Source organism: Marmota monax, unplaced genomic scaffold (genome assembly GCF_021218885.2).
Source record: "Marmota monax isolate L192 unplaced genomic scaffold, Marmota_monax_Labrador192_F-V1.1 WCK01_AAM20220418_F8-fsc00160, whole genome shotgun sequence".
Taxonomy (NCBI): domain Eukaryota; kingdom Metazoa; phylum Chordata; class Mammalia; order Rodentia; family Sciuridae; genus Marmota; species Marmota monax.
The window spans coordinates 1,191,296-1,201,035 of record NW_026694183.1 but is presented as its reverse complement, the minus strand read 5'-3'; the positions used below and the strand labels follow the sequence as shown (position 1 = coordinate 1,201,035).

At 57.9% G+C, this 9,740-nt stretch overlaps 1 pseudogene; it reads right to left on the bottom strand.

Moving 5' to 3' along the window:
• Positions 1 to 2,880: 2,880 nt before the first annotated feature.
• On the bottom strand, positions 2,881 to 8,699 carry LOC131425012 (sialic acid-binding Ig-like lectin 13; annotated as a pseudogene).
• Positions 8,700 to 9,740: the final 1,041 nt, after the last annotated feature.

The window sequence follows — 9,740 nt, the reverse complement described above, 5'->3', positions numbered from 1 at the left end:
TTCAAGGTAAAGAAAATGAACATCGACTCATAGTGCTGAGGCTGGCGGTGAACTCTTGATCCTCCTGCCTCAGCCTCCCAAGTTACTGGGTAACAGGGTATGTCCCCTAAGCTGATCTCTTAAGGTGAGGGAAGCACTGTGCCTCCTTCCTCCGAGGTTCCTGGGGGTGGCAGATACCATGCATGTAGCAGAGCATGAGGCAGAGAATCAGGAGAACCCAGCCACCCCCAGGGTTTCCTTCACAGGTGTGACGAGGAGGAACCAAATGCACTTAATTGTTTTAATGTTTGGAAACCAGACAGGGAGAGGAGTCATGGCCCTTGTGGTGACTTTGAAAGGAACAAGTAGGGAAATGATGCAGGAGGCTCCCAGCACAGGCTTCTTTTTTGACACTGGAGGAATGTCTGCACAGAGTGGAGACAGGTTTGCTTGTCAGCTGCACAGAGGACACTGCCCATGTCCTGTAGGTGGAAGCCAGGGAGGCTGCCCACAGTGCCCAGGACAGCCCACCACACCACAGAGTCACCAGCCCCAAATGCCCAAATGGAAGGGTGCTGAGGGGACTGAGCCCGGCTCCAGGCCACCCCGTGGGAAAGTGCGGGGTGGGGAGGCAGGGGAGCACTTGGTGGGGAGGTGGGATTTGAGCCACAGGTGAGCATGTCCTGCCACGATGGAGACAGGGGAGGGGACTGCAGTGGGCAGAACTGCGAAGGAGGCCTGGAGAGGCTTCCTGAGAGTCCCAGGAAGGACCAGGTGTGCTGAGCAGGGCGGGGCTGAGACAGGGCTCTGGTGTGGAGGGGAGATGGAGAGTCCCCCAGGGGCTCACTGCAGGGGGTTAGGGGGGAGGACAGGGCTGGTGGGGACCATTAGGAAGCTCCCTTTGCTGATGCTGTGGGTGATGGGCTGTGGGTGAGGGGGCCCAGAGGCTGGAGAGAAGGCTGTAGGAATGGTCTGGGGAACAGAGGTCACAACCTGGACCTGGAGGTGGGGAAGAGGGCACAGATCAGAAGTTGGGGACTGTAGGAAGGGGCCATGAGAGAGAGAGAGAGAGAGAGAGAGAGAGAGAGAGAGAGAGAGAGGGAGGGAGAGGGAGAAGTGAAACACAACCCTGGCCAGGCCCATGGGAAACTTCTCCTTATAGAAACATTATCTAATACTTCCTATCTGCTAACTGGGACTTCAGCAGGTTTTCCCCTGTGACCACAGGACACTCCCTGGATCAGGGGGCAGGTGGAGAGCAGCATACAGCTGGTACCTTAGGGGATTGTTATGGTTGGGTATGAGGTGTTCCCTGGAAATCTCCTGTGCCAATGCAGGAATGTCACAGCTGAAATGCCTCCCAGGTCTGTGTGGGCTCCCTGGGGGTGGTCACAGTGGAACCTCTGGTGACCGGATCAGCTGTTCCTGGTCTTTTGAGGAACACGGCGCTGCCCTCCACAGTGACTGCCCCTTTCTCCTTCTCAGCACAGAGCACAAGCCTCCAGCCCCACGTCCTCCTCCTCACTGGCATTGCCCATTTTAACATAGGACCCTCATGGTGGGTGTGAGGGGCACGTATTTAACAGGTGCAGTGTAAAGGGTGACGTGGAGGTTTGGGGTTGCACTTCGCTGGTGACTCCTGATGCTGGTGTGTGTCCACAACTTAGCCACCATTTGTATACCTTGGAGAAATGTCTACAGCCATGTGTTTATTCCTTATGGAAGAGATGACCAGTCAAGTGAGGACCATCTTTACTCCTTTTGCAGATGGTCAATTGCAGATGGCTTGGTTGTGAGGGTCCTTCCTTGAGGATTGAACCCACTGCCTCACATGTGCCAGGCAAGCACAGTCACAGTGTTGGACAACATCCGCTCCATTTCTAGAACTTTCTCTTCATGCAAGGACACCATGTGCCAGTGGCAGCAGAGCTCCTCATCCCTGCGTGCCCCTGGCCCTGGCCACCTCCTACTCTACTCCCTGTGGGCGTGGACACGCCTGTCCTGGGTAGCTGCTGAGCACAGGAGCAGTCAGGCCATGGTTCCCCCTGGGGTCCGGCTTCTCTCCCTTAGATGTGGGTTCCAGGTTCAGTCGGGCACAGAGCATCTTCCCACAGCACAGGGTGTGCCAGGTGGGAGTGCAGAGGGGCTGCTGGGGTGGAAGGGTGCCCACCTGGGAGTCCCTGTGCTCAGCCCTCCATGCTGTAGGCGAGTGTCACAGCTCAGTGCTGCACACAGTGAGCAGATGTCACCTCTGTCTGTCCATAAGATAGTGACATTAGTGATGGTAACAACAGAGCACAGCGGTGAATATTCACAAGAGCCACATTGTGCATAAATATGGGACATTTATCAGTTGGACCACATTGACCTGGAAATATTTCTTGAAAATATCAAAGGTATCCACATAAATGATTAGAACTAACACACGCAAAGTGTTGCTGTGAAGGTCACCGAATGGCGACTGTTTCCTCTCCACCTGCCCAGGTGACTCACTGTTCCCCAGTGACACAGTGTGACATCCAAAGGCTGGACTCTCTCCTCTGTCCCCAGGGTGCAGCCATCTCCCATCCCGGGATCCCTTGTGGGGCCAGGTGCCTCTCAGAACCCCCCTCCCCCCACAGCCCTGCCCCTCTGTGTCCATTGGTTGCTCAGGGAAGCGTGCTGCCACCACCCCTGCCCTTCTCCCCACACTGACCACATCCCTGGACACTCTGACCTTCCAGCCCTTCCCAGCGCGTCCTCCCCACACCCCTGCCTGGTCCTGCCTCCCCAGCTCCTCAGGAGGCTGCGTGGCCCCTTCTCTGTGCACCCAGGACCCACTCTGGCCCTCCTGACCAGGGCAGCTCAGGGTTCTGCCTAAGTCAAGGTGGCCCATGACTTCCTACAAACACACGTCCTATCTGATGTGTTCTCATTATGTTTATTGACCTTTTTCTTCTTGTCTCCACCATGACAGCACCTTGATGGCACAAGTGGTCCCTTTCCCCCCAGTCCTTTTTCATCTTGGTAAAATGGCAAACCAAAAATGATTGGCGTTTGTAACACTTTATAGGACGCAACTCAATGGCACTAAGCACAGTCACAGTGTTGGACAACATCCACTCCATTTCTAGAACTTTCTCGTCATCCAAGGACACCACGAGCCAGAGGCACCAGAGCTCCTCATCCCTGCGTGCCCCTGGCCCTGGCCACCTCCTACTCTACTTCCTGTGGGCATGGACGCGCCTGTCCTGGGTAGCTGCTGAGCACAGGAGCAGTCAGGCTGTGGTGCCCCCCGGGGTCCGGCTTCTCTCCCTTGGATGTGGGTTCCAGGTTCAGCCGTGTTGGCACAGGTGTCAGAATTCCACTCCTTCCTGTGTGAGGTGGAGGATGTCCCCTCGTGTGGACAGTTCACATTCTGTCGATGTGTGCATCTGTCCCAGGCGCCCGTGTGGTGTCTACTGTCACCAGCGTAAGCGTGCCGCCACCAACACTGGTGTGCAAGGACCTGTTTAGACCAGGCTCCCGTCCACAGGGAACAGATCTAGGGGTGGCAAAGCAGGACCAGGGGGTGATTCTGCAGTCCCCTTTTGGAGGAAATACCAGAAGGTTTCCTCGGGGCTCTACCATTTTACTTGAAAGGCAAAAGGGTCCAGTTTTTCCACATTTATGCAAACCCTTTTTTTTTTCTTATGACGGCTACCTCCTGGGTGTGGAGTAGGATCTCATTTGTTGTCTTTCTTTGCATTTCTTTAGTGACTAGTGATTGAATATCTGCTCACGTCCTCCTTTGCCACACACACATCACCTTGCAGAAGCGTCTATTCAGACCCTTGGGGTGGCAGGTGTTTGAGGCTGTGGCCCTGAGGTTCTTCTGGTGTTGTGACAATGACAGGTGGTCAATCGTTCTTGCAGAGGGAGTCTATCAGAAGTACTGAATGTCCGATTTCCTCTAAAGCGATGCAGTGAACACACACGTGCGGACACACACACACACACACACACACACGCACACACACACACGCACATGCGCACACATGTGACATTCTACCAGGACCTGAAGGAGGACCGTGACGTGCAGAGGCAGGAAGGGGCAGAGCTGTGTGTCGGGAGCAGGGTCTGCACCTGCCAAGTCTGGGATCCCAGCAGCCTGGCCCTGAGGGTGTGGGGGTCTGCAGAGGAGGGAGGATGGCTCTGGGGGAGAGTCCACAACATGGCCTTGGGAGGCCCTCTCGTCCAGGATCCCTTGTTCCCCTGTCACCGTCCATGGGGGGGACACGCAGCTGGTAAAGCAATTGAGGAAGTGGGCACAGGCTGGAGGCTGGTACTGGGACAGATGGCAAGAGCTGACGAGATCCAGTGAGCCGGGCAGATGATGACCAGGCCTGTCCAGGGTGATGGTGGACAGACATCAGGGAGGCCAGGCTTAAGAGGAAACAAAGGCCAGGTGCTGAGGGACCAGGGAGGTACCGCTATGTCGAGGTGGGACCCACCTGACTCTGCTACAGAGACAGGGCCCTGAGCCAGTAGCCACACAGGACCCCAGCAGGAAAGGTGGGCTTCAGGTGGGGGATGGGCAGCTCACCTGCAGCCATGGGGAGGTGGCCAACCTAGGGTCTTGGTTGTCCCTAGGAGTCCCTAGGCATGTGGGAGGCTGAGACACTGCATCACTGACCTGAGACTAACTGGTGACAGTGTTTCCAAGCTCCACGCCCATTGCTGGCCTAGCTGCCGTCTTCCTGGGGGACCTCACTCTGAGGGAAGAGACCAGGGCCTTCAGGGGGCAGCTTGGGTACAGTGGGCAGTGGTCCCTGCCCTGTCGCTGTCAGGGGCTGGAGGTGACTGAGGGAAGCCGAGGAGGCCTGGCCTGAAGCCCTCCTTGATGAGACCCACTTCCCCCCACATTGGGCCAGAACTGGGGACAGACAGCGATGGCCCATGGCCCAGGCAGCACCCACTCAGCCCCTGCCTGGCCGGAGCAATCTTCACCCCTTTGGGTCCCCAGCGCTGGGACTCTGGGATTCAGTGCTAGATGCCTGCCCTGCCCACACCTCCTCTCCACCCCTGGGCAGCGCTGACCTGAGCAACATGAGGCAGAGGCGAGGAGCAGGATCTTGACAGCCACCTCCCCGATGGCCACCAGGACCACCTGGGCCGTGGGCTCTGACCTCCCTGCAGAAAAGTGGACGAGGCCAGAGTCACCTGCTAATCCACAACCCGAGTCCCTCCTCCCACCTGAGGCCATGGACATGGCTCCTCAGGCCTCCTCCATCCCTAGTGTGGGGCCATCAGCCCAGGCCTCCCCCAGGCCCTGACTGACCAGAAGCTGGACCCCAAGCACTGTCCAGCCTCACAGCTGACTTGAGGCTGAACAGAGGACCCTCATGCCCCCTGCTGGGCACGTGGGCATTTACTCAGAGGCCTGGGACCTGCAGGTCCTTCCTGGGCTGGGGTCTGGTGAGCAGCCCACTGTGACACTCACTCTGTGGTGACAGGCTCAGGGAGATGTGCTGGGAGCCCAGAGGGTTCTGCGCACGGCAGGTGAATTCCCCTCCCCCCCTGAGGTGCTCTGCAGACAGCTCCAGCACCCCAGGGTCCATGGTCTGCTAGGGACACAGGGTCAGGTTCCCCCAGGACCAGCTCAGCCTGGCAGGGGGACGGCTGTCGACAACACAGAGCAGACGCAGAGATTGACCCTCCAGGACGGAAAGAGATGAGCCATTCCCCAGGGCTGTGGATTCTGTGGAGAAAGAGACAGAGGGTCAGAGTGACAAAGAGAGCAAAAGAAAAGAGGAAGAATTCAGGAGACAGTAGAGGGGTCGATTCAGGGACAGACACGTAGACTGAGAGAACAGAGACCCAGAGATGGAGAGCACGACCCTGGGGCCTGACTCAGCCCCTGCCCCTCCCTGGGTGGTGTAGATCCATCTCTGTCCTGATGGGCTCTGGCCCCTGGACTCAGGCCCCAGGTATCTCAGAGGAAGCATCTTGGGCTTCACAGGATCCTCAGGCAAGTTGTGAGTCCAGCCCCAGAATCCAGGTCCCCAAGGGCCCTCGGTGACACTTCAGATGCCAGACTTTCCTGGGGTCTCTTGCGCTGTACCACATCCTCACCTGACGCCAGCCTCTGGTTTATCAGCCTATTTCTAAGAGGGACTCACTCCCAGGCACTCAGAGTCTGATGGACTGGGGACCCAGGAGCAGGTGTCCCTAAGGCCCTGTGACAAGTGATGGGGACAGCAATGTAAATGAGACAGTGAGACGATGTGGTCAGGAGTGCTTCCTGGAGGAGGCGTAGCTTCCTTACACACAAAGTACCCAGTGAAGGTCAAGTTTGGCAAATGTGATGGGAGGTGGAAGGGGCTCCCCAAGGGGAACAGAGAGTGCCCAAGGACCAAGGCCCGAGTGCACCAGGGAGAGCCCAGGACCTGCAGGGCAGGTGGGAGGGGTGTGTAGGGGAGGTGGGGGGCGGACTCACACAGGGCCTCAGAGGTCAGGGGAGGAGCTTGTTCTTGGAAACTCAGAGGGGGACACCAGAGCTGCCACAGAGCCTGATTCCTATGACTCAGGACAGACCTCCACCCGCTCCCTGTACAGTCAGCGAGCTCCAAGGGAAAGGCCAGGCCTGGTGTGAGGAGGAGGGGCCCCTCAGGCCTGGACAGAGCTCCCCAGAACCGACAGTCAAACAGGACATCACCTGGGCACTGAGCAGAGGGGGATGGGAGTCCCCAGAACTGCCCCTGGGGAGAGGCCTCCTCCAGGGAAGACAGTGCTCATGCAGATCACGCCACCCAGTCGTCACCAACACGGGCAAAGAGGCCTCGGACCCGCTCTCCCCCTCGGTGCTGGGAGGGGACTCCCTGGAGACCCTCTGCCTTTCCTCCAGGTCAGAGGGACAGACGAGCCAGCTCCTGTGGTTTAGGAATTTACGCCACTGACCCATGCGGGAGGGACACAGGAGACTGTTCCCTGCACAGTCCTGTTGGGAGATGACCAGTGCTGGGCGCATGGCACCAATTTGGTTGGCAGAGGACGCCCACAGAACGGGGTCCATCTGGGCAGTGGGACACCCTCACCACTGAGAATGAGGACCCTGAGTGCTACTGACCTGCAGTGACCTCTCAGGCCTCAGGTGCACAGTCCAAGGCTCAGCACAGCCTGCATGGACACTGGTCACCTCTGGGAGGGACCTAGGCTCTGGGGACAGCCTGCTGGGCGTGTTCTGCGTGTGCCCTGGACTGTGCCTCCTCCCACAAGCACTTAGATCAAAGCTGTTGGGGAATAAGAAGAGGAGGCTGGAGGCGGGTCCAGGAGGAGGCTGGGAGGGGGCCTGGGAGCCCAGTTCAGCTGTGAGAGTGTCACCCTGTCCCTGTGGGGGTGAGGGGCAGGTGCTGGAGTCCAGGGAGCCTGGGAGGGTGGGGACAGGAGCTCAAGGCACATGTGGGGCTTAGGTGGGGAGGGGTCAATGGGTTCCCCAATAAGGGGCTCTGTCACAAGGGTGAGGGGACCCAGCCCTGCCCTGAGCTGAAGAGGCCCTGCCCCCCAGCCCCAGCGAGGCCCCTCCCTACCTGGGCCAGCTCCTGGGGACACAGTTACAGTCAGGTTCTGTGGAGAGTCTGGGGCAGGGAGACACGCAGACCTGTCAGTGGAAGGCTGGGGACATGAGCCCTCTGTCCCAGGAGCCTCATGGTGGGGAGGGGTGGAGGCTGCATCCTCCTGGCCCAGCCCCCACATGATTTCAGGACCCAGCACCCAGTGTCCAGGGTCTGACCCCTCTCCCTGCTCCCTCAGGGACCAGCCCCATCAGAGACCCAGGTGACCCAGCCCAGCTCTCACATGAGATGTTCAGGTGGACGGTCTTTGTCCTGGTCACACGGGCTCCAGGCAGGGTCACCTGGCAGGTGAGGTTGGTGCCATGGTCCTGGGGCCGTGGGGTGAGGGTGAGCACCGAGGAGTGGGTGGTCCTGGGGCCCAGAGAGGACACAGAGGGCCCTTCCCAGGAGAAGGTGGGGGGCGTCCCCTGCTCACAGGCCCAGGGCACAGAGCAGGTCAGGTTGCTGGGACGGCAAGACTCCAGGGTCCCAGGGACGAGGATGTCAGGGGTGTGGGTCAGGGCTGGTGAGCAGAGGGGGACAGGCAGGGTCAGGAGGGAGGGTGGGAGGTGGGGCCCTGAGAGAAGCTCAGGCTCTGACCCAGCTGCTCCCTGAGCCCCTATGATTGGTCCCCAACCTTTCAGGGTCCCATCTTGCCCTGCCCTGCTGCCTCGTAACCTCCTGAGACTGCCTTGAAGCCGGTGCCTTACCTGTCACATGCACTGAGACCATGACATATAGGTAACTGTATCTCAAGTGTCCTCTCTCCAGCCGAAAATAGTAGGACCCCGCGTCCGTCTTCCTGGCGTCTCTGATGCTCAGGGAGCAGTTGTGGGTTGTTGGGTTCCCAAGGAGGTGGAACCGGCCCTGGGTCTCCTCCTGCACTTTGTGGCCAGGGTCGTTGGTGGCCAGTAGAGCATCCTCTTTCCTGTCCCGTCGCCGGAACCAGTAGCCATGAACTGAGTCCGTGTTAGTCCAGCGGCTCCAGGGGTAGGAGAATTGGCAGGGCACATGGACACACAGGCCCTCCTGCACTGTCACCTCCCTGGGCACCTTCAGGGTGTAATCCCGCAGGGCATAACTCCCCTGTCCCTCCACCCGCCCACAGCCCCGCAGCAGGGGCAGCAGGGGCAGCAGCAGCAGCAGCATATTGGCCAGGGTCGCAGGGCCGCAGGGGAAGTCTGCCCCCAGAGCTCCTCTCTGAGGAACTAAGAGCTCACAGGAGGAGGCCCACGGGAAGGGGACAGGAGGGGACGGTGGCCTCCTAGAGGAGGAACATCTGCCTACCTGTACCAGGGTGGCATCCACCCTTGGAGAGCAGCCCCCACCACCACCCTGTAGCCCCGAGGACAGAGATAGAACACCCCATCTCCTCCCTCCCTGTTGACATCCTTCCCCTTGGGTGACATTTTCTGCAGTGTGAAATGGCTCCTCTCTTACCAGACTCTTGCACGACTCCTGAGGCCCTCGCTGTTCTTGGAATGAGGCATGAGACTCAGGGTCAGGAACAGCCGGTGTGGTGTCAGCCTCTGGACAGTGCACACGTCCTCCCTACACACAGCAGACCTGGACAGTCTCCAAGGAGTCGCTGTCTAGGGCCTGATGCTAAGTTCCCAGGCACCCAAAGCTTCTGGGGAAAGGAGCTAAGACTGAATATTTGTGTTTTGTGCATTTGAAGACTATTTGGGCACGTGTAGACGTTTAGAAATTTTATACTTTGGGGGCTGGGGTTGTGGCTCAGTGGTAGAATGCTTGCCTAGCACGTGCGAGGCCCTGGGTTCGATCCTCAGCATCACATAAAAGTAAATAAATAAAATAAAGGTGTTGTGTCAACTACAACTAAAAAATACTTTTAAAAAAGAAATTGTATTCTTTTCTTTTGTATGAAATCTTTGATCTCTATGAAGTTTACTTTGTTATCTAGTAGAAATGCCCTTTGCACTAAAAACTCATTCATCTGATGGTAGGATAGGGGCACCACCTACACTCTGTTTAGTGCTTGCCTGTATCATTTGCCATCTGTAATTTTTGATGACCATATATTGTGTATGTTAGTGGGGTTTTGCGACATTTAATACATGCCTACAGTGTGCACTAGTCAAATGCAGTCTTCCATCATCCCCACTCTGCTCCTCCTGCGCCAACCACTAGTCACCACTATTCTACATTTAGGTTGACTACTGTTTTTAA